Here is a 26,104-nt window from a genome sequence, read left to right as displayed (position 1 = left end):
AGCAATATGGTTCTTTCCCTGTTTTTTAAACATTTGTATGCATTCCAGTGTTGACCTTTATAACCTATACATTTTGATTAAAAGGTACATGTAAGTAAATAACAGAACACATCATCATGAGGGGATGTAGCTCAGTGGTAGAGCGCATGCTTTGCATGTATGAGGTCCTGGGTTGAATCCCCAGCATCTCCAAGCAATGGGGTTCTTTCCCTGTTTCTTAAACATCTGAACTGCATATGTAATCATTCCAGCACAGACCTATGTCACCTATAGATTTCGATTTAAATGCACATGTAACTAAAAAACAGAACACACTTACCATTTTGAGGGGATGTAGCTCAGTGGTAGAGCGCATGCTTTGCATGTATGAGGTCTTGGGTTCAATCTGAAATGTAACTAAAAAACAGAACACACTTACCATTTTGAGGGGATGTAGCTCAGTGGTAGAGCGCATGCTTTGCATGTATGAGGTCATTTGCTTTGCATGTATGAGGTCCTGGGTTCAATCTCCAGCATCTCCAAGCAATATGGTTATTTCCAGTGATGACCTTTATAACCTATAAATTTTGATTTAAAGGTACATGTAAGTAAATATCAGAACACATTTACCATCATGAGGGGATGTAGCTCAGTGGTAGAGTGCATGCTTCGCATGTATGAGGTCCTGGGTTCAATCCCCAGCATCTCCAAGCAATGGGGTTCTTTCCCTGTTTCTTAAACATCTGAACTGCATATGCAATCATTCCAGCACAGACCTATGTCACCTATAGATTTCGATTTAAATGCACATGTAACTAAAAAACAGAACACACTTACCATTTTGAGGGGATGTAGCTCAGTTGTAGAGCGCATGCTTTGCATGTATGAGGTCCTGGGTTCAATCCCCAGCATCTCCAAGCAATGTTGGACTTTTAAGTCAAAGCCATATATCATACAGGCACTGTGCAGAAAGATATTATTTAAACAAGAGAAATACAACAGCCACAGCAGGGGATGTAGCTCAGTGGTAGAGCGCATGCTTTGCATGTATGAACTGCATATGTAATCATTCCAGCATTGACCTTTATCACCTATAGATTTTGATCTAAATGCACATGTAAGTAAACAGAACACACTGATCAATTTGAGGGCATGTAGCTCTGTGGTAGAGCGCTTGCTTTGCACGTATGAGTTCCTGGGTTCTTTCCAGTGTTGACCTTTATAACCTATAAATTTTGATTAAAAGGAACATGTAAGTAAATAACAGAACTCACTTATCATCATGAAGGGATGAAGCTCAGTGGAAGAGCGCATGCTTCACATGTATGAGGCCTTGGTTCAATCCACAGCATCTCCAAGCAATATGGTTCTTTCCCTGTTTCTTAAACATTTGTATGCATTCCAGTGTTGACCTTTATAACCTATAAATTTTGATTTAAAGGTACATCTAAGTAAGTATCAGAACACATTTACCATCATTAGGGGATGTAGCTCAGTGGTAGAGTGCATGCTTCGCATGTATGAGGTCCTGGGTTCAATCCCCAGCATCTCCAAGCAATGGGGTTCTTTACCTGTTTTTTAAACATTTGAACTGCATATGTAATCATTCCAGTATTGACCTTTATCACCTATAGATTTTGATTTAAATGCACATGTAAGTAAATAACAGAACACACTGATCACTTTGAGGGCATGTAGCTCTGTGGTAGAGCCCTTGCTTTGCTTGTATGAGTTCCTCGGTTCAATCCCCAGCTTCTCCATGCCATGTTCTACTTCTAACTCAAAGCCATATATCACATAGGCATTGTGGGCCTTGGTTCAATCCACAGCATCTCCAAGCAATATGGTTCTTTCCCTGTTTTTTAAACATTTGTATGCATTCCAGTGTTGACCTTTATAACCTATACATTTTGATTAAAAGGTACATGTAAGTAAATAACAGAACACATCATCATGAGGGGATGTAGCTCAGTGGTAGAGCGCATGCTTTGCATGTATGAGGTCCTGGGTTCAATCCCCAGCATCTCCAAGCAATGGGGTTCTTTCCCTGTTTCTTAAACATCTGAACTGCATATGTAATCATTCCAGCACAGACCTATGTCACCTATAGATTTCGATTTAAATGCACATGTAACTAAAAAACAGAACACACTTACCATTTTGAGGGGATGTAGCTCAGTGGTAGAGCGCATGCTTTGCATGTATGAGGTCATTTGCTTTGCATGTATGAGGTCCTGGGTTCAATCTCCAGCATCTCCAAGCAATATGGTTATTTCCAGTGATGACCTTTATAACCTATAAATTTTGATTTAAAGGTACATGTAAGTAAATATCAGAACACATTTACCATCATGAGGGGATGTAGCTCAGTGGTAGAGTGCATGCTTCGCATGTATGAGGTCCTGGGTTCAATCCCCAGCATCTCCAAGCAATGGGGTTCTTTCCCTGTTTCTTAAACATCTGAACTGCATATGCAATCATTCCAGCACAGACCTATGTCACCTATAGATTTCGATTTAAATGCACATGTAACTAAAAAACAGAACACACTTACCATTTTGAGGGGATGTAGCTCAGTGGTAGAGCGCATGCTTTGCATGTATGAGGTCCTGGTTTCAATCCCCAGCATCTCCAAGCAATGTTGGACTTTTAAGTCAAAGCCATATATCATACAGGCACTGTGCAGAAAGATATTATTTAAACAAGAGAAATACAACAGCCACAGCAGGGGATGTAGCTCAGTGGTAGAGCGCATGCTTTGCATGTATGAACTGCATATGTAATCATTCCAGCATTGACCTTTATCACCTATAGATTTTGATCTAAATGCACATGTAAGTAAACAGAACACACTGATCAATTTGAGGGCATGTAGCTCTGTGGTAGAGCGCTTGCTTTGCACGTATGAGTTCCTGGGTTCTTTCCAGTGTTGACCTTAATAACCTATAAATTTTGATTAAAAGGAACATGTAAGTAAATAACAGAACTCACTTATCATCATGAAGGGATGAAGCTCAGTGGAAGAGCGCATGCTTCACATGTATGAGGCCTTGGTTCAATCCACAGCATCTCCAAGCAATATGGTTCTTTCCCTGTTTCTTAAACATTTGTATGCATTCCAGTGTTGACCTTTATAACCTATAAATTTTTATTTAAAGGTACATATATGATATATATATGTACCAGAACACATTTACCATCATTTGGGGATGTAGCTCAGTGGTAGAGTGCATGCTTCGCATGTATGAGGTCCTGGGTTCAATCCCCAGCATCTCCAAGCAATGGGGTTCTTTACCTGTTTTTTAAACATTTGAACTGCATATGTAATCATTCCAGTATTGACCTTTATCACCTATAGATTTTGATTTAAATGCACATGTAAGTAAATAACAGAACACAGTGATCACTTTGAGGGCATGTAGCTCTGTTGTAGAGCCCTTGCTTTGCATATATGAGTTCCTCGGTTCAATCCCCAGCTTCTCCATGCCATGTTCTACTTCTAACTCAAAGCCATATATCACATAGGCATTGTGGGCCTTGGTTCAATCCACAGCATCTCCAAGCAATATGGTTCTTTCCCTGTTTTTTAAACATTTGTATGCATTCCAGTGTTGACCTTTATAACCTATACATTTTGATTAAAAGGTACATGTAAGTAAATAACAGAACACATCATCATGAGGGGATGTAGCTCAGTGGTAGAGCGCATGCTTTGCATGTATGAGGTCCTGGGTTCAATCCCCAGCATCTCCAAGCAATGGGGTTCTTTCCCTGTTTCTTAAACATCTGAACTGCATATGTAATCATTCCAGCACAGACCTATGTCACCTATAGATTTCGATTTAAATGCACATGTAACTAAAAAACAGAACACACTTACCATTTTGAGGGGATGTAGCTCAGTGGTAGAGCGCATGCTTTGCATGTATGAGGTCTTGGGTTCAATCTGAAATGTAACTAAAAAACAGAACACACTTACCATTTTGAGGGGATGTAGCTCAGTGGTAGAGCGCATGCTTTGCATGTATGAGGTCATTTGCTTTGCATGTATGAGGTCCTGGGTTCAATCTCCAGCATCTCCAAGCAATATGGTTATTTCCAGTGATGACCTTTATAACCTATAAATTTTGATTTAAAGGTACATGTAAGTAAATATCAGAACACATTTACCATCATGAGGGGATGTAGCTCAGTGGTAGAGTGCATGCTTCGCATGTATGAGGTCCTGGGTTCAATCCCCAGCATCTCCAAGCAATGGGGTTCTTTCCCTGTTTCTTAAACATCTGAACTGCATATGCAATCATTCCAGCACAGACCTATGTCACCTATAGATTTCGATTTAAATGCACATGTAACTAAAAAACAGAACACACTTACCATTTTGAGGGGATGTAGCTCAGTGGTAGAGCGCATGCTTTGCATGTATGAGGTCCTGGTTTCAATCCCCAGCATCTCCAAGCAATGTTGGACTTTTAAGTCAAAGCCATATATCATACAGGCACTGTGCAGAAAGATATTATTTAAACAAGAGAAATACAACAGCCACAGCAGGGGATGTAGCTCAGTGGTAGAGCGCATGCTTTGCATGTATGAACTGCATATGTAATCATTCCAGCATTGACCTTTATCACCTATAGATTTTGATCTAAATGCACATGTAAGTAAACAGAACACACTGATCAATTTGAGGGCATGTAGCTCTGTGGTAGAGCGCTTGCTTTGCACGTATGAGTTCCTGGGTTCTTTCCAGTGTTGACCTTAATAACCTATAAATTTTGATTAAAAGGAACATGTAAGTAAATAACAGAACTCACTTATCATCATGAAGGGATGAAGCTCAGTGGAAGAGCGCATGCTTCACATGTATGAGGCCTTGGTTCAATCCACAGCATCTCCAAGCAATATGGTTCTTTCCCTGTTTCTTAAACATTTGTATGCATTCCAGTGTTGACCTTTATAACCTATAAATTTTTATTTAAAGGTACATATATGTAAGTATCAGAACACATTTACCATCATTAGGGGATGTAGCTCAGTGGTAGAGTGCATGCTTCGCATGTATGAGGTCCTGGGTTCAATCCCCAGCATCTCCAAGCAATGGGGTTCTTTACCTGTTTTTTAAACATTTGAACTGCATATGTAATCATTCCAGTATTGACCTTTATCACCTATAGATTTTGATTTAAATGCACATGTAAGTAAATAACAGAACACAGTGATCACTTTGAGGGCATGTAGCTCTGTTGTAGAGCCCTTGCTTTGCATATATGAGTTCCTCGGTTCAATCCCCAGCTTCTCCATGCCATGTTCTACTTCTAACTCAAAGCCATATATCACATAGGCATTGTGGGCCTTGGTTCAATCCACAGCATCTCCAAGCAATATGGTTCTTTCCCTGTTTTTTAAACATTTGTATGCATTCCAGTGTTGACCTTTATAACCTATACATTTTGATTAAAAGGTACATGTAAGTAAATAACAGAACACATCATCATGAGGGGATGTAGCTCAGTGGTAGAGCGCATGCTTTGCATGTATGAGGTCCTGGGTTCAATCCCCAGCATCTCCAAGCAATGGGGTTCTTTCCCTGTTTCTTAAACATCTGAACTGCATATGTAATCATTCCAGCACAGACCTATGTCACCTATAGATTTCGATTTAAATGCACATGTAACTAAAAAACAGAACACACTTACCATTTTGAGGGGATGTAGCTCAGTGGTAGAGCGCATGCTTTGCATGTATGAGGTCTTGGGTTCAATCTGAAATGTAACTAAAAAACAGAACACACTTACCATTTTGAGGGGATGTAGCTCAGTGGTAGAGCGCATGCTTTGCATGTATGAGGTCATTTGCTTTGCATGTATGAGGTCCTGGGTTCAATCTCCAGCATCTCCAAGCAATATGGTTATTTCCAGTGATGACCTTTATAACCTATAAATTTTGATTTAAAGGTACATGTAAGTAAATATCAGAACACATTTACCATCATGAGGGGATGTAGCTCAGTGGTAGAGTGCATGCTTCGCATGTATGAGGTCCTGGGTTCAATCCCCAGCATCTCCAAGCAATGGGGTTCTTTCCCTGTTTCTTAAACATCTGAACTGCATATGCAATCATTCCAGCACAGACCTATGTCACCTATAGATTTCGATTTAAATGCACATGTAACTAAAAAACAGAACACACTTACTATTTTGAGGGGATGTAGCTCAGTGGTAGAGCGCATGCTTTGCATGTATGAGGTCCTGGGTTCAATCCCCAGCATCTCCAAGCAATGTTGGACTTTTAAGTCAAAGCCATATATCATACAGGCACTGTGCAGAAAGATATTATTTAAACAAGAGAAATACAACAGCCACAGCAGGGGATGTAGCTCAGTGGTAGAGCGCATGCTTTGCATGTATGAACTGCATATGTAATCATTCCAGCATTGACCTTTATCACCTATAGATTTTGATCTAAATGCACATGTAAGTAAACAGAACACACTGATCAATTTGAGGGCATGTAGCTCTGTGGTAGAGCGCTTGCTTTGCACGTATGAGTTCCTGGGTTCTTTCCAGTGTTGACCTTTATAACCTATACATTTTGATTAAAAGGAACATGTAAGTAAATAACAGAACTCACTTATCATCATGAAGGGATGAAGCTCAGTGGAAGAGCGCATGCTTCACATGTATGAGGCCTTGGTTCAATCCACAGCATCTCCAAGCAATATGGTTCTTTCCCTGTTTCTTAAACATTTGTATGCATTCCAGTGTTGACCTTTATAACCTATAAATTTTGATTTAAAGGTACATCTAAGTAAGTATCAGAACACATTTACCATCATTAGGGGATGTAGCTCAGTGGTAGAGTGCATGCTTCGCATGTATGAAGTCCTGGGTTCAATCCCCAGCATCTCCAAGCAATGGGGTTCTTTACCTGTTTTTTAAACATTTGAACTGCATATGTAATCATTCCAGTATTGACCTTTATCACCTATAGATTTTGATTTAAATGCACATGTAAGTAAATAACAGAACACACTGATCACTTTGAGGGCATGTAGCTCTGTGGTAGAGCCCTTGCTTTGCATGTATGAGTTCCTCGGTTCAATCCCCAGCTTCTCCATGCCATGTTCTACTTCTAACTCAAAGCCATATATCACATAGGCATTGTGGGCCTTGGTTCAATCCACAGCATCTCCAAGCAATATGGTTCTTTCCCTGTTTTTTAAACATTTGTATGCATTCCAGTGTTGACCTTTATAACCTATACATTTTGATTAAAAGGTACATGTAAGTAAATAACAGAACACATCATCATGAGGGGATGTAGCTCAGTGGTAGAGCGCATGCTTTGCATGTATGAGGTCCTGGGTTCAATCCCCAGCATCTCCAAGCAATGGGGTTCTTTCCCTGTTTCTTAAACATCTGAACTGCATATGTAATCATTCCAGCACAGACCTATGTCACCTATAGATTTCGATTTAAATGCACATGTAACTAAAAAACAGAACACACTTACCATTTTGAGGGGATGTAGCTCAGTGGTAGAGCGCATGCTTTGCATGTATGAGGTCTTGGGTTCAATCTGAAATGTAACTAAAAAACAGAACACACTTACCATTTTGAGGGGATGTAGCTCAGTGGTAGAGCGCATGCTTTGCATGTATGAGGTCATTTGCTTTGCATGTATGAGGTCCTGGGTTCAATCTCCAGCATCTCCAAGCAATATGGTTATTTCCAGTGATGACCTTTATAACCTATAAATTTTGATTTAAAGGTACATGTAAGTAAATATCAGAACACATTTACCATCATGAGGGGATGTAGCTCAGTGGTAGAGTGCATGCTTCGCATGTATGAGGTCCTGGGTTCAATCCCCAGCATCTCCAAGCAATGGGGTTCTTTCCCTGTTTCTTAAACATCTGAACTGCATATGCAATCATTCCAGCACAGACCTATGTCACCTATAGATTTCGATTTAAATGCACATGTAACTAAAAAACAGAACACACTTACCATTTTGAGGGGATGTAGCTCAGTGGTAGAGCGCATGCTTTGCATGTATGAGGTCCTGGGTTCAATCCCCAGCATCTCCAAGCAATGTTGGACTTTTAAGTCAAAGCCATATATCATACAGGCACTGTGCAGAAAGATATTATTTAAACAAGAGAAATACAACAGCCACAGCAGGGGATGTAGCTCAGTGGTAGAGCGCATGCTTTGCATGTATGAACTGCATATGTAATCATTCCAGCATTGACCTTTATCACCTATAGATTTTGATCTAAATGCACATGTAAGTAAACAGAACACACTGATCAATTTGAGGGCATGTAGCTCTGTGGTAGAGCGCTTGCTTTGCACGTATGAGTTCCTGGGTTCTTTCCAGTGTTGACCTTTATAACCTATACATTTTGATTAAAAGGAACATGTAAGTAAATAACAGAACTCACTTATCATCATGAAGGGATGAAGCTCAGTGGAAGAGCGCATGCTTCACATGTATGAGGCCTTGGTTCAATCCACAGCATCTCCAAGCAATATGGTTCTTTCCCTGTTTCTTAAACATTTGTATGCATTCCAGTGTTGACCTTTATAACCTATAAATTTTTATTTAAAGGTACATATATGTAAGTATCAGAACACATTTACCATCATTAGGGGATGTAGCTCAGTGGTAGAGTGCATGCTTCGCATGTATGAGGTCCTGGGTTCAATCCCCAGCATCTCCAAGCAATGGGGTTCTTTACCTGTTTTTTAAACATTTGAACTGCATATGTAATCATTCCAGTATTGACCTTTATCACCTATAGATTTTGATTTAAATGCACATGTAAGTAAATAACAGAACACAGTGATCACTTTGAGGGCATGTAGCTCTGTTGTAGAGCCCTTGCTTTGCATATATGAGTTCCTCGGTTCAATCCCCAGCTTCTCCATGCCATGTTCTACTTCTAACTCAAAGCCATATATCACATAGGCATTGTGGGCCTTGGTTCAATCCACAGCATCTCCAAGCAATATGGTTCTTTCCCTGTTTTTTAAACATTTGTATGCATTCCAGTGTTGACCTTTATAACCTATACATTTTGATTAAAAGGTACATGTAAGTAAATAACAGAACACATCATCATGAGGGGATGTAGCTCAGTGGTAGAGCGCATGCTTTGCATGTATGAGGTCCTGGGTTCAATCCCCAGCATCTCCAAGCAATGGGGTTCTTTCCCTGTTTCTTAAACATCTGAACTGCATATGTAATCATTCCAGCACAGACCTATGTCACCTATAGATTTCGATTTAAATGCACATGTAACTAAAAAACAGAACACACTTACCATTTTGAGGGGATGTAGCTCAGTGGTAGAGAGCATGCTTTGCATGTATGAGGTCTTGGGTTCAATCTGAAATGTAACTAAAAAACAGAACACACTTACCATTTTGAGGGGATGTAGCTCAGTGGTAGAGCGCATGCTTTGCATGTATGAGGTCATTTGCTTTGCATGTATGAGGTCCTGGGTTCAATCTCCAGCATCTCCAAGCAATATGGTTATTTCCAGTGATGACCTTTATAACCTATAAATTTTGATTTAAAGGTACATGTAAGTAAATATCAGAACACATTTACCATCATGAGGGGATGTAGCTCAGTGGTAGAGTGCATGCTTCGCATGTATGAGGTCCTGGGTTCAATCCCCAGCATCTCCAAGCAATGGGGTTCTTTCCCTGTTTCTTAAACATCTGAACTGCATATGCAATCATTCCAGCACAGACCTATGTCACCTATAGATTTCGATTTAAATGCACATGTAACTAAAAAACAGAACACACTTACCATTTTGAGGGGATGTAGCTCAGTGGTAGAGCGCATGCTTTGCATGTATGAGGTCCTGGGTTCAATCCCCAGCATCTCCAAGCAATGTTGGACTTTTAAGTCAAAGCCATATATCATACAGGCACTGTGCAGAAAGATATTATTTAAACAAGAGAAATACAACAGCCACAGCAGGGGATGTAGCTCAGTGGTAGAGCGCATGCTTTGCATGTATGAACTGCATATGTAATCATTCCAGCATTGACCTTTATCACCTATAGATTTTGATCTAAATGCACATGTAAGTAAACAGAACACACTGATCAATTTGAGGGCATGTAGCTCTGTGGTAGAGCGCTTGCTTTGCACGTATGAGTTCCTGGGTTCTTTCCAGTGTTGACCTTTATAACCTATACATTTTGATTAAAAGGAACATGTAAGTAAATAACAGAACTCACTTATCATCATGAAGGGATGAAGCTCAGTGGAAGAGCGCATGCTTCACATGTATGAGGCCTTGGTTCAATCCACAGCATCTCCAAGCAATATGGTTCTTTCCCTGTTTCTTAAACATTTGTATGCATTCCAGTGTTGACCTTTATAACCTATAAATTTTTATTTAAAGGTACATCTAAGTAAGTATCAGAACACATTTACCATCATTAGGGGATGTAGCTCAGTGGTAGAGTGCATGCTTCGCATGTATGAGGTCCTTGGGTTCAATCCCCAGCATCTCCAAGCAATGGGGTTCTTTACCTGTTTTTTAAACATTTGAACTGCATATGTAATCATTCCAGTATTGACCTTTATCACCTATAGATTTTGATTTAAATGCACATGTAAGTAAATAACAGAACACACTGATCACTTTGAGGGCATGTAGCTCTGTGGTAGAGCCCTTGCTTTGCATGTATGAGTTCCTCGGTTCAATCCCCAGCTTCTCCATGCCATGTTCTACATCTAACTCAAAGCCATATATCACATAGGCATTGTGCGCCTTGGTTCAATCCACAGCATCTCCAAGCAATATGGTTCTTTCCCTGTTTTTTAAACATTTGTATGCATTCCAGTGTTGACCTTTATAACCTATACATTTTGATTAAAAGGTACATGTAACTAAAAAACAGAACACACTTACCATTTTGAGGGGATGTAGCTCAGTGGTAGAGCGCATGCTTTGCATGTATGAGGTCTTGGGTTCAATCTGAAATGTAACTAAAAAACAGAACACACTTACCATTTTGAGGGGATGTAGCTCAGTGGTAGAGCGCATGCTTTGCATGTATGAGGTCATTTGCTTTGCATGTATGAGGTCCTGGGTTCAATCTCCAGCATCTCCAAGCAATATGGTTATTTCCAGTGATGACCTTTATAACCTATAAATTTTGATTTAAAGGTACATGTAAGTAAATATCAGAACACATTTACCATCATGAGGGGATGTAGCTCAGTGGTAGAGTGCATGCTTCGCATGTATGAGGTCCTGGGTTCAATCCCCAGCATCTCCAAGCAATGGGGTTCTTTCCCTGTTTCTTAAACATCTGAACTGCATATGCAATCATTCCAGCACAGACCTATGTCACCTATAGATTTCGATTTAAATGCACATGTAACTAAAAAACAGAACACACTTACCATTTTGAGGGGATGTAGCTCAGTGGTAGAGCGCATGCTTTGCATGTATGAGGTCCTGGGTTCAATCCCCAGCATCTCCAAGCAATGTTGGACTTTTAAGTCAAAGCCATATATCATACAGGCACTGTGCAGAAAGATATTATTTAAACAAGAGAAATACAACAGCCACAGCAGGGGATGTAGCTCAGTGGTAGAGCGCATGCTTTGCATGTATGAACTGCATATGTAATCATTCCAGCATTGACCTTTATCACCTATAGATTTTGATCTAAATGCACATGTAAGTAAACAGAACACACTGATCAATTTGAGGGCATGTAGCTCTGTGGTAGAGCGCTTGCTTTGCACGTATGAGTTCCTGGGTTCTTTCCAGTGTTGACCTTTATAACCTATACATTTTGATTAAAAGGAACATGTAAGTAAATAACAGAACTCACTTATCATCATGAAGGGATGAAGCTCAGTGGAAGAGCGCATGCTTCACATGTATGAGGCCTTGGTTCAATCCACAGCATCTCCAAGCAATATGGTTCTTTCCCTGTTTCTTAAACATTTGTATGCATTCCAGTGTTGACCTTTATAACCTATAAATTTTTATTTAAAGGTACATATATGTAAGTATCAGAACACATTTACCATCATTAGGGGATGTAGCTCAGTGGTAGAGTGCATGCTTCGCATGTATGAGGTCCTGGGTTCAATCCCCAGCATCTCCAAGCAATGGGGTTCTTTACCTGTTTTTTAAACATTTGAACTGCATATGTAATCATTCCAGTATTGACCTTTATCACCTATAGATTTTGATTTAAATGCACATGTAAGTAAATAACAGAACACAGTGATCACTTTGAGGGCATGTAGCTCTGTTGTAGAGCCCTTGCTTTGCATATATGAGTTCCTCGGTTCAATCCCCAGCTTCTCCATGCCATGTTCTACTTCTAACTCAAAGCCATATATCACATAGGCATTGTGGGCCTTGGTTCAATCCACAGCATCTCCAAGCAATATGGTTCTTTCCCTGTTTTTTAAACATTTGTATGCATTCCAGTGTTGACCTTTATAACCTATACATTTTGATTAAAAGGTACATGTAAGTAAATAACAGAACACATCATCATGAGGGGATGTAGCTCAGTGGTAGAGCGCATGCTTTGCATGTATGAGGTCCTGGGTTCAATCCCCAGCATCTCCAAGCAATGGGGTTCTTTCCCTGTTTCTTAAACATCTGAACTGCATATGTAATCATTCCAGCACAGACCTATGTCACCTATAGATTTCGATTTAAATGCACATGTAACTAAAAAACAGAACACACTTACCATTTTGAGGGGATGTAGCTCAGTGGTAGAGCGCATGCTTTGCATGTATGAGGTCTTGGGTTCAATCTGAAATGTAACTAAAAAACAAAACACACTTACCATTTTGAGGGGATGTAGCTCAGTGGTAGAGCGCATGCTTTGCATGTATGAGGTCATTTGCTTTGCATGTATGAGGTCCTGGGTTCAATCTCCAGCATCTCCAAGCAATATGGTTATTTCCAGTGATGACCTTTATAACCTATAAATTTTGATTTAAAGGTACATGTAAGTAAATATCAGAACACATTTACCATCATGAGGGGATGTAGCTCAGTGGTAGAGTGCATGCTTCGCATGTATGAGGTCCTGGGTTCAATCCCCAGCATCTCCAAGCAATGGGGTTCTTTCCCTGTTTCTTAAACATCTGAACTGCATATGCAATCATTCCAGCACAGACCTATGTCACCTATAGATTTCGATTTAAATGCACATGTAACTAAAAAACAGAACACACTTACCATTTTGAGGGGATGTAGCTCAGTGGTAGAGCGCATGCTTTGCATGTATGAGGTCCTGGGTTCAATCCCCAGCATCTCCAAGCAATGTTGGACTTTTAAGTCAAAGCCATATATCATACAGGCACTGTGCAGAAAGATATTATTTAAACAAGAGAAATACAACAGCCACAGCAGGGGATGTAGCTCAGTGGTAGAGCGCATGCTTTGCATGTATGAACTGCATATGTAATCATTCCAGCATTGACCTTTATCACCTATAGATTTTGATCTAAATGCACATGTAAGTAAACAGAACACACTGATCAATTTGAGGGCATGTAGCTCTGTGGTAGAGCGCTTGCTTTGCACGTATGAGTTCCTGGGTTCTTTCCAGTGTTGACCTTTATAACCTATACATTTTGATTAAAAGGAACATGTAAGTAAATAACAGAACTCACTTATCATCATGAAGGGATGAAGCTCAGTGGAAGAGCGCATGCTTCACATGTATGAGGCCTTGGTTCAATCCACAGCATCTCCAAGCAATATGGTTCTTTCCCTGTTTCTTAAACATTTGTATGCATTCCAGTGTTGACCTTTATAACCTATAAATTTTTATTTAAAGGTACATCTAAGTAAGTATCAGAACACATTTACCATCATTAGGGGATGTAGCTCAGTGGTAGAGTGCATGCTTCGCATGTATGAGGTCCTGGGTTCAATCCCCAGCATCTCCAAGCAATGGGGTTCTTTACCTGTTTTTTAAACATTTGAACTGCATATGTAATCATTCCAGTATTGACCTTTATCACCTATAGATTTTGATTTAAATGCACATGTAAGTAAATAACAGAACACACTGATCACTTTGAGGGCATGTAGCTCTGTGGTAGAGCCCTTGCTTTGCATGTATGAGTTCCTCGGTTCAATCCCCAGCTTCTCCATGCCATGTTCTACTTCTAACTCAAAGCCATATATCACATAGGCATTGTGCGCCTTGGTTCAATCCACAGCATCTCCAAGCAATATGGTTCTTTCCCTGTTTTTTAAACATTTGTATGCATTCCAGTGTTGACCTTTATAACCTATACATTTTGATTAAAAGGTACATGTAAGTAAATAACAGAACACATCATCATGAGGGGATGTAGCTCAGTGGTAGAGTGCATGCTTCGCATGTATGAGGTCCTGGGTTCAATCCCCAGCATCTCCAAGCAATGGGGTTCTTTCCCTGTTTCTTAAACATCTGAACTGCATATGCAATCATTCCAGCACAGACCTATGTCACCTATAGATTTCGATTTAAATGCACATGTAACTAAAAAACAGAACACACTTACCATTTTGAGGGGATGTAGCTCAGTGGTAGAGCGCATGCTTTGCATGTATGAGGTCCTGGGTTCAATCCCCAGCATCTCCAAGCAATGTTGGACTTTTAAGTCAAAGCCATATATCATACAGGCACTGTGCAGAAAGATATTATTTAAACAAGAGAAATACAACAGCCACAGCAGGGGATGTAGCTCAGTGGTAGAGCGCATGCTTTGCATGTATGAACTGCATATGTAATCATTCCAGCATTGACCTTTATCACCTATAGATTTTGATCTAAATGCACATGTAAGTAAACAGAACACACTGATCAATTTGAGGGCATGTAGCTCTGTGGTAGAGCGCTTGCTTTGCACGTATGAGTTCCTGGGTTCTTTCCAGTGTTGACCTTTATAACCTATACATTTTGATTAAAAGGAACATGTAAGTAAATAACAGAACTCACTTATCATCATGAAGGGATGAAGCTCAGTGGAAGAGCGCATGCTTCACATGTATGAGGCCTTGGTTCAATCCACAGCATCTCCAAGCAATATGGTTCTTTCCCTGTTTCTTAAACATTTGTATGCATTCCAGTGTTGACCTTTATAACCTATAAATTTTTATTTAAAGGTACATCTAAGTAAGTATCAGAACACATTTACCATCATTAGGGGATGTAGGTCAGTGGTAGAGTGCATGCTTCGCATGTATGAGGTCCTGGGTTCAATCCCCAGCATCTCCAAGCAATGGGGTTCTTTACCTGTTTTTTAAACATTTGAACTGCATATGTAATCATTCCAGTATTGACCTTTATCACCTATAGATTTTGATTTAAATGCACATGTAAGTAAATAACAGAACACACTGATCACTTTGAGGGCATGTAGCTCTGTGGTAGAGCCCTTGCTTTGCATGTATGAGTTCCTCGGTTCAATCCCCAGCTTCTCCATGCCATGTTCTACTTCTAACTCAAAGCCATATATCACATAGGCATTGTGCGCCTTGGTTCAATCCACAGCATCTCCAAGCAATATGGTTCTTTCCCTGTTTTTTAAACATTTGTATGCATTCCAGTGTTGACCTTTATAACCTATACATTTTGATTAAAAGGTACATGTAAGTAAATAACAGAACACATCATCATGAGGGGATGTAGCTCAGTGGTAGAGCGCATGCTTTGCATGTATGAGGTCCTGGGTTGAATCCCCAGCATCTCCAAGCAATGGGGTTCTTTCCCTGTTTCTTAAACATCTGAACTGCATATGTAATCATTCCAGCATTGACCTATAGATTTCGATTTAAATGCACATGTAAGTAAAAAACAGAACACACTTACCATTTTGAGGGGATGTAGCTCAGTGGTAGAGCGCATGCTTTGCATGTATGAGGTCCTGGGTTCAATCCCCAGCATCTCCAAGCAATGTTGGACTTTTAAGTCAAAGCCATATATCATACAGGCACTGTGCAGAAAGATATTATTTAAACAAGAGAAATACAACAGCCACAGCAGGGGATGTAGCTCAGTGGTAGAGCGCATGCTTTGCATGTATGAACTGCATATGTAATCATTCCAGCATTGACCTTTATCACCTATAGATTTTGATCTAAATGCACATGTAAGTAAACAGAACACACTGATCAATTTGAGGGCATGTAGCTCTGTGGTAGAGCGCTTGCTTTGCACGTATGAGTTCCTGGGTTCTTTCCAGTGTTGACCTTTATAACCTATACATTTTGATTAAAAGGAACATGTAAGTAAATAACAGAACTCACTTATCATCATGAAGGGATGAAGCTCAGTGGAAGAGCGCATGCTTCACATGTATGAGGCCTTGGTTCAATCCACAGCATCTCCAAGCAATATGGTTCTTTCCCTGTTTCTTAAACATTTGTATGCATTCCAGTGTTGACCTTTATAACCTATAAATTTTGATTTAAAGGTACATCTAAGTAAGTATCAGAACACATTTACCATCATTAGGGGATGTAGCCCAGTGGTAGAGTGCATGCTTCGCATGTATGAAGTCCTGGGTTCAATCCCCAGCATCTCCAAGCAATGGGGTTCTTTACCTGTTTTTTAAACATTTGAACTGCATATGTAATCATTCCAGTATTGACCTTTATCACCTATAGATTTTGATTTAAATGCACATGTAAGTAAATAACAGAACACACTGATCACTTTGAGGGCATGTAGCTCTGTGGTAGAGCCCTTGCTTTGCATGTATGAGTTCCTCGGTTCAATCCCCAGCTTCTCCATGCCATGTTCTACTTCTAACTCAAAGCCATATATCACATAGGCATTGTGGGCCTTGGTTCAATCCACAGCATCTCCAAGCAATATGGTTCTTTCCCTGTTTTTTAAACATTTGTATGCATTCCAGTGTTGACCTTTATAACCTATACATTTTGATTAAAAGGTACATGTAAGTAAATAACAGAACACATCATCATGAGGGGATGTAGCTCAGTGGTAGAGCGCATGCTTTGCATGTATGAGGTCCTGGGTTCAATCCCCAGCATCTCCAAGCAATGGGGTTCTTTCCCTGTTTCTTAAACATCTGAACTGCATATGTAATCATTCCAGCACAGACCTATGTCACCTATAGATTTCGATTTAAATGCACATGTAACTAAAAAACAGAACACACTTACCATTTTGAGGGGATGTAGCTCAGTGGTAGAGCGCATGCTTTGCATGTATGAGGTCTTGGGTTCAATCTGAAATGTAACTAAAAAACAGAACACACTTACCATTTTGAGGGGATGTAGCTCAGTGGTAGAGCGCATGCTTTGCATGTATGAGGTCATTTGCTTTGCATGTATGAGGTCCTGGGTTCAATCTCCAGCATCTCCAAGCAATATGGTTATTTCCAGTGATGACCTTTATAACCTATAAATTTTGATTTAAAGGTACATGTAAGTAAATATCAGAACACATTTACCATCATGAGGGGATGTAGCTCAGTGGTAGAGTGCATGCTTCGCATGTATGAGGTCCTGGGTTCAATCCCCAGCATCTCCAAGCAATGGGGTTCTTTCCCTGTTTCTTAAACATCTGAACTGCATATGCAATCATTCCAGCACAGACCTATGTCACCTATAGATTTCGATTTAAATGCACATGTAACTAAAAAACAGAACACACATACCATTTTGAGGGGATGTAGCTCAGTGGTAGAGCGCATGCTTTGCATGTATGAGGTCCTGGGTTCAATCCCCAGCATCTCCAAGCAATGTTGGACTTTTAAGTCAAAGCCATATATCATACAGGCACTGTGCAGAAAGATATTATTTAAACAAGAGAAATACAACAGCCACAGCAGGGGATGTAGCTCAGTGGTAGAGCGCATGCTTTGCATGTATGAACTGCATATGTAATCATTCCAGCATTGACCTTTATCACCTATAGATTTTGATCTAAATGCACATGTAAGTAAACAGAACACACTGATCAATTTGAGGGCATGTAGCTCTGTGGTAGAGCGCTTGCTTTGCACGTATGAGTTCCTGGGTTCTTTCCAGTGTTGACCTTTATAACCTATAAATTTTGATTAAAAGGAACATGTAAGTAAATAACAGAACTCACTTATCATCATGAAGGGATGAAGCTCAGTGGAAGAGCGCATGCTTCACATGTATGAGGCCTTGGTTCAATCCACAGCATCTCCAAGCAATATGGTTCTTTCCCTGTTTCTTAAACATTTGTATGCATTCCAGTGTTGACCTTTATAACCTATAAATTTTGATTTAAAGGTACATCTAAGTAAGTATCAGAACACATTTACCATCATTAGGGGATGTAGCTCAGTGGTAGAGTGCATGTATGAGGTCATGGGTTCAATCCCCAGCATCTCCAAGCAATGGGGTTCTTTACCTGTTTTTTAAACATTTGAACTGCATATGTAATCATTCCAGTATTGACCTTTATCACCTATAGATTTTGATTTAAATGCACATGTAAGTAAATAACAGAACACACTGATCACTTTGAGGGCATGTAGCTCTGTGGTAGAGCCCTTGCTTTGCATATATGAGTTCCTCGGTTCAATCCCCAGCTTCTCCATGCCATGTTCTACTTCTAACTCAAAGCCATATATCACATAGGCATTGTGGGCCTTGGTTCAATCCACAGCATCTCCAAGCAATATGGTTCTTTCCCTGTTTTTTAAACATTTGTATGCATTCCAGTGTTGACCTTTATAACCTATACATTTTGATTAAAAGGTACATGTAAGTAAATAACAGAACACATCATCATGAGGGGATGTAGCTCAGTGGTAGAGCGCATGCTTTGCATGTATGAGGTCCTGGGTTCAATCCCCAGCATCTCCAAGCAATGGGGTTCTTTCCCTGTTTCTTAAACATCTGAACTGCATATGTAATCATTCCAGCACAGACCTATGTCACCTATAGATTTCGATTTAAATGCACATGTAACTAAAAAACAGAACACACTTACCATTTTGAGGGGATGTAGCTCAGTGGTAGAGCGCATGCTTTGCATGTATGAGGTCTTGGGTTCAATCTGAAATGTAACTAAAAAACAGAACACACTTACCATGACCTTTATAACCTATAAATTTTGATTTAAAGGTACATGTAAGTAAATATCAGAACACATTTACCATCATGAGGTTCTATCCCCAGCATCTCCAAGCAATGTTGGACTTTTAAGTCAAAGCCATATATCATACAGGCACTGTGCAGAAAGATATTATTTAAACAAGAGAAATTCAACAGCCACAGCAGGGGATGTAGCTCAGTGGTAGAGCGCATGCTTTGCATGTATGAACTGCATATGTAATCATTCCAGCATTGACCTTTATCACCTATAGATTTTGATCTAAATGCACATGTAAGTAAACAGAACACACTGATCAATTTGAGGGCATGTAGCTCTGTGGTAGAGCGCTTGCTTTGCACGTATGAGTTCCTGGGTTCTTTCCAGTGTTGACCTTTATAACCTATAAATTTTGATTAAAAGGAACATGTAAGTAAATAACAGAACTCACTTATCATCATGAAGGGATGAAGCTCAGTGGAAGAGCGCATGCTTCACATGTATGAGGCCTTGGTTCAATCCACAGCATCTCCAAGCAATATGGTTCTTTCCCTGTTTCTTAAACATTTGTATGCATTCCAGTGTTGACCTTTATAACCTATAAATTTTTATTTAAAGGTACATATATGTAAGTATCAGAACACATTTACCATCATTAGGGGATGTAGCTCAGTGGTAGAGTGCATGCTTCGCATGTATGAGGTCCTGGGTTCAATCCCCAGCATCTCCAAGCAATGGGGTTCTTTACCTGTTTTTTAAACATTTGAACTGCATATGTAATCATTCCAGTATTGACCTTTATCACCTATAGATTTTGATTTAAATGCACATGTAAGTAAATAACAGAACACACTGATCACTTTGAGGGCATGTAGCTCTGTTGTAGAGCCCTTGCTTTGCATTGCATATATGAGTTCCTCGGTTCAATCCCCAGCTTCTCCATGCCATGTTCTACTTCTAACTCAAAGCCATATATCACATAGGCATTGTGGGCCTTGGTTCAATCCACAGCATCTCCAAGCAATATGGTTCTTTCCCTGTTTTTTAAACATTTGTATGCATTCCAGTGTTGACCTTTATAACCTATACATTTTGATTAAAAGGTACATGTAAGTAAATAACAGAACACATCATCATGAGGGGATGTAGCTCAGTGGTAGAGCGCATGCTTTGCATGTATGAGGTCCTGGGTTCAATCCCCAGCATCTCCAAGCAATGGGGTTCTTTCCCTGTTTCTTAAACATTGAACTGCATATGTAATCATTCCAGCACAGACCTATGTCACCTATAGATTTCGATTTAAATGCACATGTAACTAAAAAACAGAACACACTTACCATTTTGAGGGGATGTAGCTCAGTGGTAGAGCGCATGCTTTGCATGTATGAGGTCTTGGGTTCAATCTGAAATGTAACTAAAAAACAGAACACACTTACCATTTTGAGGGGATGTAGCTCAGTGGTAGAGCGCATGCTTTGCATGTATGAGGTCATTTGCTTTGCATGTATGAGGTCCTGGGTTCAATCTCCAGCATCTCCAAGCAATATGGTTATTTCCAGTGATGACCTTTATAACCTATAAATTTTGATTTAAAGGTACATGTAAGTAAATATCAGAACACATTTACCATCATGAGGGGATGTAGCTCAGTGGTAGAGTGCATGCTTCGCATGTATGAGGTCCTGGGTTCAATCCCCAGCATCTCCAAGCTATGGGGTTCTTTCCCTGTTTCTTAAACATCTGAACTGCATATGCAATCATTCCAGTACAGACCTATGTCACCTATAGATTTCGATTTAAATGCACATGTAACTAAAAAACAGAACACACTTACCATTTTGAGGGGATGTAGCTCAGTGGTAGAGCGCATGCTTTGCATGTATGAGGTCCTGGGTTCAATCCCCAGCATCTCCAAGCAATGTTGGACTTTTAAGTCAAAGCCATATATCATACAGGCACTGTGCAGAAAGATATTATTTAAACAAGAGAAATACAACAGCCACAGCAGGGGATGTAGCTCAGTGGTAGAGCGCATGCTTTGCATGTATGAACTGCATATGTAATCATTCCAGCATTGACCTTTATCACCTATAGATTTTGATCTAAATGCACATGTAAGTAAACAGAACACACTGATCAATTTGAGGGCATGTAGCTCTGTGGTAGAGCGCTTGCTTTGCACGTATGAGTTCCTGGGTTCTTTCCAGTGTTGACCTTTATAACCTATACATTTTGATTAAAAGGAACATGTAAGTAAATAACAGAACTCACTTATCATCATGAAGGGATGAAGCTCAGTGGAAGAGCGCATGCTTCACATGTATGAGGCCTTGGTTCAATCCACAGCATCTCCAAGCAATATGGTTCTTTCCCTGTTTCTTAAACATTTGTATGCATTCCAGTGTTGACCTTTATAACCTATACATTTTTATTTAAAGGTACATCTAAGTAAGTATCAGAACACATTTACCATCATTAGGGGATGTAGCTCAGTGGTAGAGTGCATGCTTCGCATGTATGAGGTCCTGGGTTCAATCCCCAGCATCTCCAAGCAATGGGGTTCTTTACCTGTTTTTTAAACATTTGAACTGCATATGTAATCATTCCAGTATTGACCTTTATCACCTATAGATTTTGATTTAAATGCACATGTAAGTAAATAACAGAACACACTGATCACTTTGAGGGCATGTAGCTCTGTGGTAGAGCCCTTGCTTTGCATGTATGAGTTCCTCGGTTCAATCCCCAGCTTCTCCATGCCATGTTCTACTTCTAACTCAAAGCCATATATCACATAGGCATTGTGGGCCTTGGTTCAATCCACAGCATCTCCAAGCAATATGGTTCTTTCCCTGTTTTTTAAACATTTGTATGCATTCCAGTGTTGACCTTTATAACCTATACATTTTGATTAAAAGGTACATGTAAGTAAATAACAGAACACATCATCATGAGGGGATGTAGCTCAGTGGTAGAGCGCATGCTTTGCATGTATGAGGTCCTGGGTTCAATCCCCAGCATCTCCAAGCAATGTTGGACTTTTAAGTCAAAGCCATATATCATACAGTCACTGTGCAGAAATATATTAAATGATGAATGATTTAAATGCACATGTAAGTAAATAACAGAGCACACTGATCAATTTGAGAGCAATGTTGGACTTTTAAGTCAAAGCCATATATCATACAGTCACTGTGCAGAAAGATATTAAATGAAGAATGATTTAAATGCACATGTAAGTAAATAACAGAGCACACTGATCAATTTGAGGGCATGTAGCTCTGTGGTAGAGCGCTTGCTTTGCACGTATGAGTTCCTGGGTTCAATCCCCAGCATCTCCAAGCAATATGGTGCTTTCCAGTGTTGACCTTTATAACCTATAAATTTTGATTAAAAGGTACATGTAAGTAAATAACAGAACTCACTTATCATCATGAGGGGATGAAGCTCAGTGGAAGAGCGCATGCTTCACATGTATGAGGTCATGAGTTCAATCCCCAGCATCTCCAAGGAATATGGTTCTTTCCCTGTTTCTTAAACATCTGAACTGCATATGTAATCATTCCAGCACAGACCTATGTCACCTATAGATTTCGATTTAAATGCACATGTAACTAAAAAACAGAACACACTTTCCATTTTGAGGGGATGTAGCTCAGTTATAGAGCGCATGCTTTGCATGTATGAGGTCATGAGTTCAATCCCTAGCATCTCCAAGGAATATGGTTCTTTCCCTGTTTCTTAAACATCTGAACTGCATACGTAATCATTCCAGCATTGACCTATAGATTTCGATTTAAATGCACATGTAAGTAAAAAACAGAACACACTTACCATTTTGAGGGGATGTAGCTCAGTGGTAGAGCGCATGCTTTGCATGTATGAGGTTCAATCCCCAGCATCTCCAAGCAATGTTGGACTTTTAAGTCAAAGCCATATATCATACAGGCACTGTGCAGAAAGATATTATTTAAACAAGAGAAATACAACAGCCACGGCAGGGGATGTAGCTCAGTGGTAGAGCGCATGCTTTGCATGTATGAACTGCATATGTAATCATTCCAGCATTGACCTTTATCACCTATAGATTTTGATTTAAATGCACATGTAAGTAAATAACAGAACACACTGATCAATTTGAGGGCATGTAGCTCTGTGGTAGAGCGCTTGCTTTGCACGTATGAGTTCCTGGGTTCAATCCCCAGCATCTCCAAGCAATATGGTGCTTTCCAGTGTTGACCTTTATAACCTATACATTTTGATTAAAAGGTACATGTAAGTAAATAACAGAACTCACTTATCATCATGAGGGGATGAAGCTCAGTGGAAGAGCGCATGCTTCACATTTATGAGGTCATGAGTTCAATCCCCAGCATCTCCAAGGAATATGGTTCTTTCCCTGTTTCTTAAACATCTGAACTGCATATGTAATCATTCCAGCACAGACCTATGTCACCTATAGATTTCGATTTAAATGCACATGTAACTAAAAAACAGAACACACTTTCCATTTTGAGGGGATGTAGCTCAGTGGTAGAGCGCATGCTTTGCATGTATGAGGTCATGAGTTCAATCCCTAGCATCTCCAAGGAATATGGTTCTTTCCCTGTTTCTTAAACATCTGAACTGCATATGTAATCATTCCAGCATTGACCTATAGATTTCGATTTAAATGCACATGTAAGTAAAAAACAGAACACACTTACCATTTTGAGGGGATGTAGCTCAGTGGTAGAGCGCATGCTTTGCATGTATGAGGTTCAATCCCCAGCATCTCCAAGCAATGTTGGACTTTTAAGTCAAAGCCATATATCATACAGGCACTGTGCAGAAAGATATTATTTAAACAAGTGAAATACAACAGCCACGGCAGGGGATGTAGCTCAGTGGTAGAGCGCATGCTTTGCATGTATGAACTGCATATGTAATCATTCCAGCATTGACCTTTATCACCTATAGATTTTGATTTAAATGCACATGTAAGTAAATAACAGAACACACTGATCAATTTGAGGGCATGTAGCTCTGTGGTAGAGCGCTTGCTTTGCACGTATGAGTTCCTGGGTTCAATCCCCAGCATCTCCAAGCAAAATGGTGCTTTGCAGTGTTGACCTTTATAACCTATAAATTTTGATTAAAAGGTACATGTAAGTAAATAACAGAACTCACTTATCATCATGAGGGGATGAAGCTCAGTGGAAGAGCGCATGCTTCACATGAGATCTTGACGACGGTCATGGCGGAAGTTTCTGCAGTGATGAATTCACAGCCTTTAATCCCAGTGTCCTCTGACCCAGAATTTCCCTTTATTCTCACCCCTGCAACTCTTTTGACACAAAAGACAGGTGCAACACCTCCCCCACCTGGAGACTTTGGGAATAATGAGTTGCTTAAGGAAGAATGGAAACAAGTACAAAGGTTAGATGTCTTCTGGACAAGATGGAAAAAAGAATACCTCAGTACTTTGCAACACCGACGAAAGTGGCAAGACAAAAAAACTAATTTGAAAGAAGGGGATATTGTCTTGGTAAAGAACATTCAAGTCACCAGAAATGAGTGGCCAATGGCAATCGTTGTGAAAACATCACCAAGCAAAGATGGATTGGTGAGGAAAGTTGACGTTAAAGTGACTAAGGATGGCATTCAGAAAATCCTGTCACGTCCTGTCTCTGAACTTGTCCTTCTTCTGTCTCCCAAAGATAAGTTATAAGTTGATTTGGGATTCTAAAAACCCCAGGCGGGGAGTGTGCAGGACTGAAATTATTTAGGATTCTCAGGTTTATTATTTTGAAAATGTCTATTCTAGTGAGGACTTTAATTTTGAAAAGCAGTCACAGACAACCTCTTAGTTCAGGAAGCAGGAAGTACTAGTAGTACTGCAATAGTTCAGCAAAATGTGGTAGCTATGTGACATCTTTGAGCATCTCCTTTCTTTGCATCTGTTAGACGCAATGTCTGTAAGTACACAGTGTTAAATTTATTGTGTAATACATTTGAGAAGGTTATTTGATATAAAGATGTATATTTTCTTAGTTTAATTATCCTTACGTTATTGTCAATCTGTAATTTTCCAATTTCATTTTTAGTGACTGTATCTTTTGTATATATTTACAGTTTCACAGTTGAATCATAAACTTCAGAAACGACTTGTGGTGTCCAGCGAGGTTTTTGAGTCACTGTTTAACTTACTGGATAGTTAGATGCCAGAGAAATCTAATAAGGCCAGTACACATATATCACAAAGGCACCATGCGTAAAGATATTATTATAACAAGAGAAACACATCAGCTGAAGCAGCTCACTGGTAGAGTGCATGCTTTGCATGTATGAGGTCATGAGTTCAATCCCCAGCATCTCCAAGGAATATGGTTCTTTCCCTGTTTCTTAAACATATGAACTGCATATGTAATCATTCCAGTATTGACCTATATCACCTATAGATTTCGATTTAAATGCAAATGTAAGTAAAAAACAGAACACACTTACCATTTTGAGGGGATGTAGCTCAGTAGTAGAGCGCATGCTTTGCATGTATGAGGTCCTGGGTTCAATCCCCAGCATCTCCAAGCAATGTTGGACCTTTAAGTCAAAGCCATATATCATACAGGCACTGTGCAGAAATATATTATTTAAACAAGAGAAATACAACAGCCACTATTGTATTTCAATCCCCAGCATCTCCAAGCAATATGGTGCTTTCCAGTGTTGACATTTATAACCTATAAATTTTGATTAAAAGGTACATGTAAGTAAATAACAGTACACACTTATCATCATGAGGGGATGTAGCTCAGTGGTAGAGTGCATGCTTTGCATGTATGAGGTCCTGGGTTCAATCCCCAGCATCTCCAAGCAATATGGTTATTTCCAGTGTTGACCTTTATAACCTATACATTTTGATTTAAAGGTACATGTAAGTAAATATCAGAACACATTTACCATCATGAGGGGATGTAGCTCACTGGTAGAGTGCATGCTTTGCATGTATGAGGTCACGAGTTCAATCCCCAGCA

At 39.8% G+C, this 26,104-nt stretch overlaps 62 non-coding genes across 62 annotated transcripts; all 62 read left to right on the top strand.

The window, feature by feature from the left end:
- The first annotated feature begins 120 nt into the window (after window positions 1–120).
- Window positions 121–192, top strand: trnaa-ugc (transfer RNA alanine (anticodon UGC)). The gene has a single exon. It is a non-coding gene; the product is annotated as a tRNA-Ala (tRNA).
- Window positions 193–426: 234 nt separating this feature from the next.
- On the top strand, window positions 427–521 carry trnaa-ugc (transfer RNA alanine (anticodon UGC)). Its single transcript has 2 exons — window positions 427–462; window positions 486–521. It is a non-coding gene; the product is annotated as a tRNA-Ala (tRNA).
- Window positions 522–617: 96 nt separating this feature from the next.
- On the top strand, window positions 618–689 carry trnaa-cgc (transfer RNA alanine (anticodon CGC)). The gene has a single exon. It is a non-coding gene; the product is annotated as a tRNA-Ala (tRNA).
- A 135-nt stretch (window positions 690–824) lies between these two features.
- On the top strand, window positions 825–896 carry trnaa-ugc (transfer RNA alanine (anticodon UGC)). Its single transcript has one exon. It is a non-coding gene; the product is annotated as a tRNA-Ala (tRNA).
- Window positions 897–1,460: 564 nt separating this feature from the next.
- trnaa-cgc (transfer RNA alanine (anticodon CGC)) lies at window positions 1,461–1,532 on the top strand. Its single transcript has one exon. It is a non-coding gene; the product is annotated as a tRNA-Ala (tRNA).
- A 404-nt stretch (window positions 1,533–1,936) lies between these two features.
- Window positions 1,937–2,008, top strand: trnaa-ugc (transfer RNA alanine (anticodon UGC)). The gene has a single exon. It is a non-coding gene; the product is annotated as a tRNA-Ala (tRNA).
- A 135-nt stretch (window positions 2,009–2,143) lies between these two features.
- Window positions 2,144–2,238, top strand: trnaa-ugc (transfer RNA alanine (anticodon UGC)). Its single transcript has 2 exons — window positions 2,144–2,179; window positions 2,203–2,238. It is a non-coding gene; the product is annotated as a tRNA-Ala (tRNA).
- A 96-nt stretch (window positions 2,239–2,334) lies between these two features.
- trnaa-cgc (transfer RNA alanine (anticodon CGC)) lies at window positions 2,335–2,406 on the top strand. The gene has a single exon. It is a non-coding gene; the product is annotated as a tRNA-Ala (tRNA).
- Window positions 2,407–2,541: 135 nt separating this feature from the next.
- trnaa-ugc (transfer RNA alanine (anticodon UGC)) lies at window positions 2,542–2,613 on the top strand. The gene has a single exon. It is a non-coding gene; the product is annotated as a tRNA-Ala (tRNA).
- A 571-nt stretch (window positions 2,614–3,184) lies between these two features.
- Window positions 3,185–3,256, top strand: trnaa-cgc (transfer RNA alanine (anticodon CGC)). The gene has a single exon. It is a non-coding gene; the product is annotated as a tRNA-Ala (tRNA).
- A 404-nt stretch (window positions 3,257–3,660) lies between these two features.
- trnaa-ugc (transfer RNA alanine (anticodon UGC)) lies at window positions 3,661–3,732 on the top strand. The gene has a single exon. It is a non-coding gene; the product is annotated as a tRNA-Ala (tRNA).
- Window positions 3,733–3,966: 234 nt separating this feature from the next.
- trnaa-ugc (transfer RNA alanine (anticodon UGC)) lies at window positions 3,967–4,061 on the top strand. Its single transcript has 2 exons — window positions 3,967–4,002; window positions 4,026–4,061. It is a non-coding gene; the product is annotated as a tRNA-Ala (tRNA).
- Window positions 4,062–4,157: 96 nt separating this feature from the next.
- On the top strand, window positions 4,158–4,229 carry trnaa-cgc (transfer RNA alanine (anticodon CGC)). The gene has a single exon. It is a non-coding gene; the product is annotated as a tRNA-Ala (tRNA).
- Window positions 4,230–4,364: 135 nt separating this feature from the next.
- Window positions 4,365–4,436, top strand: trnaa-ugc (transfer RNA alanine (anticodon UGC)). The gene has a single exon. It is a non-coding gene; the product is annotated as a tRNA-Ala (tRNA).
- A 564-nt stretch (window positions 4,437–5,000) lies between these two features.
- Window positions 5,001–5,072, top strand: trnaa-cgc (transfer RNA alanine (anticodon CGC)). The gene has a single exon. It is a non-coding gene; the product is annotated as a tRNA-Ala (tRNA).
- Window positions 5,073–5,476: 404 nt separating this feature from the next.
- On the top strand, window positions 5,477–5,548 carry trnaa-ugc (transfer RNA alanine (anticodon UGC)). Its single transcript has one exon. It is a non-coding gene; the product is annotated as a tRNA-Ala (tRNA).
- A 234-nt stretch (window positions 5,549–5,782) lies between these two features.
- Window positions 5,783–5,877, top strand: trnaa-ugc (transfer RNA alanine (anticodon UGC)). The gene is made up of 2 exons: window positions 5,783–5,818; window positions 5,842–5,877. It is a non-coding gene; the product is annotated as a tRNA-Ala (tRNA).
- A 96-nt stretch (window positions 5,878–5,973) lies between these two features.
- Window positions 5,974–6,045, top strand: trnaa-cgc (transfer RNA alanine (anticodon CGC)). Its single transcript has one exon. It is a non-coding gene; the product is annotated as a tRNA-Ala (tRNA).
- A 135-nt stretch (window positions 6,046–6,180) lies between these two features.
- On the top strand, window positions 6,181–6,252 carry trnaa-ugc (transfer RNA alanine (anticodon UGC)). The gene has a single exon. It is a non-coding gene; the product is annotated as a tRNA-Ala (tRNA).
- Window positions 6,253–6,816: 564 nt separating this feature from the next.
- Window positions 6,817–6,888, top strand: trnaa-cgc (transfer RNA alanine (anticodon CGC)). Its single transcript has one exon. It is a non-coding gene; the product is annotated as a tRNA-Ala (tRNA).
- Window positions 6,889–7,292: 404 nt separating this feature from the next.
- Window positions 7,293–7,364, top strand: trnaa-ugc (transfer RNA alanine (anticodon UGC)). The gene has a single exon. It is a non-coding gene; the product is annotated as a tRNA-Ala (tRNA).
- A 234-nt stretch (window positions 7,365–7,598) lies between these two features.
- trnaa-ugc (transfer RNA alanine (anticodon UGC)) lies at window positions 7,599–7,693 on the top strand. Its single transcript has 2 exons — window positions 7,599–7,634; window positions 7,658–7,693. It is a non-coding gene; the product is annotated as a tRNA-Ala (tRNA).
- Window positions 7,694–7,789: 96 nt separating this feature from the next.
- Window positions 7,790–7,861, top strand: trnaa-cgc (transfer RNA alanine (anticodon CGC)). The gene has a single exon. It is a non-coding gene; the product is annotated as a tRNA-Ala (tRNA).
- Window positions 7,862–7,996: 135 nt separating this feature from the next.
- On the top strand, window positions 7,997–8,068 carry trnaa-ugc (transfer RNA alanine (anticodon UGC)). Its single transcript has one exon. It is a non-coding gene; the product is annotated as a tRNA-Ala (tRNA).
- Window positions 8,069–8,632: 564 nt separating this feature from the next.
- Window positions 8,633–8,704, top strand: trnaa-cgc (transfer RNA alanine (anticodon CGC)). The gene has a single exon. It is a non-coding gene; the product is annotated as a tRNA-Ala (tRNA).
- Window positions 8,705–9,108: 404 nt separating this feature from the next.
- On the top strand, window positions 9,109–9,180 carry trnaa-ugc (transfer RNA alanine (anticodon UGC)). The gene has a single exon. It is a non-coding gene; the product is annotated as a tRNA-Ala (tRNA).
- Window positions 9,181–9,414: 234 nt separating this feature from the next.
- trnaa-ugc (transfer RNA alanine (anticodon UGC)) lies at window positions 9,415–9,509 on the top strand. The gene is made up of 2 exons: window positions 9,415–9,450; window positions 9,474–9,509. It is a non-coding gene; the product is annotated as a tRNA-Ala (tRNA).
- A 96-nt stretch (window positions 9,510–9,605) lies between these two features.
- trnaa-cgc (transfer RNA alanine (anticodon CGC)) lies at window positions 9,606–9,677 on the top strand. The gene has a single exon. It is a non-coding gene; the product is annotated as a tRNA-Ala (tRNA).
- A 135-nt stretch (window positions 9,678–9,812) lies between these two features.
- On the top strand, window positions 9,813–9,884 carry trnaa-ugc (transfer RNA alanine (anticodon UGC)). The gene has a single exon. It is a non-coding gene; the product is annotated as a tRNA-Ala (tRNA).
- Window positions 9,885–10,448: 564 nt separating this feature from the next.
- Window positions 10,449–10,521, top strand: trnaa-cgc (transfer RNA alanine (anticodon CGC)). Its single transcript has one exon. It is a non-coding gene; the product is annotated as a tRNA-Ala (tRNA).
- Window positions 10,522–11,028: 507 nt separating this feature from the next.
- On the top strand, window positions 11,029–11,123 carry trnaa-ugc (transfer RNA alanine (anticodon UGC)). Its single transcript has 2 exons — window positions 11,029–11,064; window positions 11,088–11,123. It is a non-coding gene; the product is annotated as a tRNA-Ala (tRNA).
- Window positions 11,124–11,219: 96 nt separating this feature from the next.
- trnaa-cgc (transfer RNA alanine (anticodon CGC)) lies at window positions 11,220–11,291 on the top strand. Its single transcript has one exon. It is a non-coding gene; the product is annotated as a tRNA-Ala (tRNA).
- Window positions 11,292–11,426: 135 nt separating this feature from the next.
- On the top strand, window positions 11,427–11,498 carry trnaa-ugc (transfer RNA alanine (anticodon UGC)). The gene has a single exon. It is a non-coding gene; the product is annotated as a tRNA-Ala (tRNA).
- A 564-nt stretch (window positions 11,499–12,062) lies between these two features.
- trnaa-cgc (transfer RNA alanine (anticodon CGC)) lies at window positions 12,063–12,134 on the top strand. Its single transcript has one exon. It is a non-coding gene; the product is annotated as a tRNA-Ala (tRNA).
- Window positions 12,135–12,538: 404 nt separating this feature from the next.
- trnaa-ugc (transfer RNA alanine (anticodon UGC)) lies at window positions 12,539–12,610 on the top strand. Its single transcript has one exon. It is a non-coding gene; the product is annotated as a tRNA-Ala (tRNA).
- Window positions 12,611–12,844: 234 nt separating this feature from the next.
- Window positions 12,845–12,939, top strand: trnaa-ugc (transfer RNA alanine (anticodon UGC)). The gene is made up of 2 exons: window positions 12,845–12,880; window positions 12,904–12,939. It is a non-coding gene; the product is annotated as a tRNA-Ala (tRNA).
- A 96-nt stretch (window positions 12,940–13,035) lies between these two features.
- On the top strand, window positions 13,036–13,107 carry trnaa-cgc (transfer RNA alanine (anticodon CGC)). Its single transcript has one exon. It is a non-coding gene; the product is annotated as a tRNA-Ala (tRNA).
- Window positions 13,108–13,242: 135 nt separating this feature from the next.
- trnaa-ugc (transfer RNA alanine (anticodon UGC)) lies at window positions 13,243–13,314 on the top strand. Its single transcript has one exon. It is a non-coding gene; the product is annotated as a tRNA-Ala (tRNA).
- Window positions 13,315–13,878: 564 nt separating this feature from the next.
- On the top strand, window positions 13,879–13,950 carry trnaa-cgc (transfer RNA alanine (anticodon CGC)). Its single transcript has one exon. It is a non-coding gene; the product is annotated as a tRNA-Ala (tRNA).
- Window positions 13,951–14,354: 404 nt separating this feature from the next.
- Window positions 14,355–14,426, top strand: trnaa-cgc (transfer RNA alanine (anticodon CGC)). The gene has a single exon. It is a non-coding gene; the product is annotated as a tRNA-Ala (tRNA).
- Window positions 14,427–14,561: 135 nt separating this feature from the next.
- Window positions 14,562–14,633, top strand: trnaa-ugc (transfer RNA alanine (anticodon UGC)). Its single transcript has one exon. It is a non-coding gene; the product is annotated as a tRNA-Ala (tRNA).
- Window positions 14,634–15,197: 564 nt separating this feature from the next.
- On the top strand, window positions 15,198–15,269 carry trnaa-cgc (transfer RNA alanine (anticodon CGC)). The gene has a single exon. It is a non-coding gene; the product is annotated as a tRNA-Ala (tRNA).
- Window positions 15,270–15,673: 404 nt separating this feature from the next.
- On the top strand, window positions 15,674–15,745 carry trnaa-ugc (transfer RNA alanine (anticodon UGC)). Its single transcript has one exon. It is a non-coding gene; the product is annotated as a tRNA-Ala (tRNA).
- Window positions 15,746–15,871: 126 nt separating this feature from the next.
- trnaa-ugc (transfer RNA alanine (anticodon UGC)) lies at window positions 15,872–15,943 on the top strand. The gene has a single exon. It is a non-coding gene; the product is annotated as a tRNA-Ala (tRNA).
- Window positions 15,944–16,507: 564 nt separating this feature from the next.
- On the top strand, window positions 16,508–16,579 carry trnaa-cgc (transfer RNA alanine (anticodon CGC)). The gene has a single exon. It is a non-coding gene; the product is annotated as a tRNA-Ala (tRNA).
- Window positions 16,580–16,983: 404 nt separating this feature from the next.
- Window positions 16,984–17,055, top strand: trnaa-ugc (transfer RNA alanine (anticodon UGC)). Its single transcript has one exon. It is a non-coding gene; the product is annotated as a tRNA-Ala (tRNA).
- A 234-nt stretch (window positions 17,056–17,289) lies between these two features.
- Window positions 17,290–17,384, top strand: trnaa-ugc (transfer RNA alanine (anticodon UGC)). The gene is made up of 2 exons: window positions 17,290–17,325; window positions 17,349–17,384. It is a non-coding gene; the product is annotated as a tRNA-Ala (tRNA).
- A 96-nt stretch (window positions 17,385–17,480) lies between these two features.
- trnaa-cgc (transfer RNA alanine (anticodon CGC)) lies at window positions 17,481–17,552 on the top strand. Its single transcript has one exon. It is a non-coding gene; the product is annotated as a tRNA-Ala (tRNA).
- Window positions 17,553–17,687: 135 nt separating this feature from the next.
- trnaa-ugc (transfer RNA alanine (anticodon UGC)) lies at window positions 17,688–17,759 on the top strand. The gene has a single exon. It is a non-coding gene; the product is annotated as a tRNA-Ala (tRNA).
- A 1,031-nt stretch (window positions 17,760–18,790) lies between these two features.
- On the top strand, window positions 18,791–18,862 carry trnaa-ugc (transfer RNA alanine (anticodon UGC)). The gene has a single exon. It is a non-coding gene; the product is annotated as a tRNA-Ala (tRNA).
- Window positions 18,863–19,749: 887 nt separating this feature from the next.
- Window positions 19,750–19,821, top strand: trnaa-cgc (transfer RNA alanine (anticodon CGC)). The gene has a single exon. It is a non-coding gene; the product is annotated as a tRNA-Ala (tRNA).
- Window positions 19,822–20,230: 409 nt separating this feature from the next.
- On the top strand, window positions 20,231–20,302 carry trnaa-ugc (transfer RNA alanine (anticodon UGC)). Its single transcript has one exon. It is a non-coding gene; the product is annotated as a tRNA-Ala (tRNA).
- A 233-nt stretch (window positions 20,303–20,535) lies between these two features.
- Window positions 20,536–20,630, top strand: trnaa-ugc (transfer RNA alanine (anticodon UGC)). Its single transcript has 2 exons — window positions 20,536–20,571; window positions 20,595–20,630. It is a non-coding gene; the product is annotated as a tRNA-Ala (tRNA).
- A 96-nt stretch (window positions 20,631–20,726) lies between these two features.
- Window positions 20,727–20,798, top strand: trnaa-cgc (transfer RNA alanine (anticodon CGC)). The gene has a single exon. It is a non-coding gene; the product is annotated as a tRNA-Ala (tRNA).
- Window positions 20,799–20,933: 135 nt separating this feature from the next.
- Window positions 20,934–21,005, top strand: trnaa-ugc (transfer RNA alanine (anticodon UGC)). The gene has a single exon. It is a non-coding gene; the product is annotated as a tRNA-Ala (tRNA).
- A 564-nt stretch (window positions 21,006–21,569) lies between these two features.
- Window positions 21,570–21,641, top strand: trnaa-cgc (transfer RNA alanine (anticodon CGC)). The gene has a single exon. It is a non-coding gene; the product is annotated as a tRNA-Ala (tRNA).
- A 404-nt stretch (window positions 21,642–22,045) lies between these two features.
- On the top strand, window positions 22,046–22,117 carry trnaa-ugc (transfer RNA alanine (anticodon UGC)). Its single transcript has one exon. It is a non-coding gene; the product is annotated as a tRNA-Ala (tRNA).
- Window positions 22,118–23,091: 974 nt separating this feature from the next.
- trnaa-ugc (transfer RNA alanine (anticodon UGC)) lies at window positions 23,092–23,304 on the top strand. Its single transcript has 2 exons — window positions 23,092–23,127; window positions 23,269–23,304. It is a non-coding gene; the product is annotated as a tRNA-Ala (tRNA).
- Window positions 23,305–23,607: 303 nt separating this feature from the next.
- Window positions 23,608–23,679, top strand: trnaa-ugc (transfer RNA alanine (anticodon UGC)). The gene has a single exon. It is a non-coding gene; the product is annotated as a tRNA-Ala (tRNA).
- Window positions 23,680–23,963: 284 nt separating this feature from the next.
- Window positions 23,964–24,176, top strand: trnaa-ugc (transfer RNA alanine (anticodon UGC)). The gene is made up of 2 exons: window positions 23,964–23,999; window positions 24,141–24,176. It is a non-coding gene; the product is annotated as a tRNA-Ala (tRNA).
- Window positions 24,177–25,585: 1,409 nt separating this feature from the next.
- trnaa-ugc (transfer RNA alanine (anticodon UGC)) lies at window positions 25,586–25,657 on the top strand. Its single transcript has one exon. It is a non-coding gene; the product is annotated as a tRNA-Ala (tRNA).
- Window positions 25,658–25,870: 213 nt separating this feature from the next.
- trnaa-ugc (transfer RNA alanine (anticodon UGC)) lies at window positions 25,871–25,942 on the top strand. The gene has a single exon. It is a non-coding gene; the product is annotated as a tRNA-Ala (tRNA).
- Window positions 25,943–26,104: the final 162 nt, after the last annotated feature.

The sequence above is a fragment of the Siphateles boraxobius genome, unplaced genomic scaffold, assembly GCF_051911475.1.
Source record: "Siphateles boraxobius isolate OS27281-9 unplaced genomic scaffold, OSU_SipBor_1 41, whole genome shotgun sequence".
Taxonomy (NCBI): Eukaryota; Metazoa; Chordata; class Actinopteri; order Cypriniformes; family Leuciscidae; genus Siphateles; species Siphateles boraxobius.
Note: the sequence above shows the minus strand (reverse complement) of the source record. Positions and strands in the feature narration are given on the sequence as shown.